This window comes from Nansenia antarctica (assembly GCF_963989245.1).
Source record: "Nansenia antarctica genome assembly, chromosome: 18".
In the NCBI taxonomy this organism is placed as follows: Eukaryota; Metazoa; Chordata; class Actinopteri; order Argentiniformes; family Microstomatidae; genus Nansenia; species Nansenia antarctica.
In genome coordinates, this window is record NC_137691.1 from 10,529,786 (window position 1) to 10,530,004 (window position 219).

Below are 219 nucleotides of genomic sequence, written 5' to 3' on the forward strand. Positions count from 1 at the left end.
TTTTATACTGTTGTAGGGTAGTGATTCACCCTGGTGACCTATGCCTATGGTATGGCCCTGCCCCTTACCTGCCCCTAACCTACCCCTTACCTGCCCCTTATCTGCCCCTTATCTGCCCCTTACCTGCCCCTTACTTACCCCTTACCTGCCCCTTACCTACCCCTTACTTGCCCCTTACCTGCCCCTTACCTGCCCCTTACCTACCCCTTACCTGCCCCT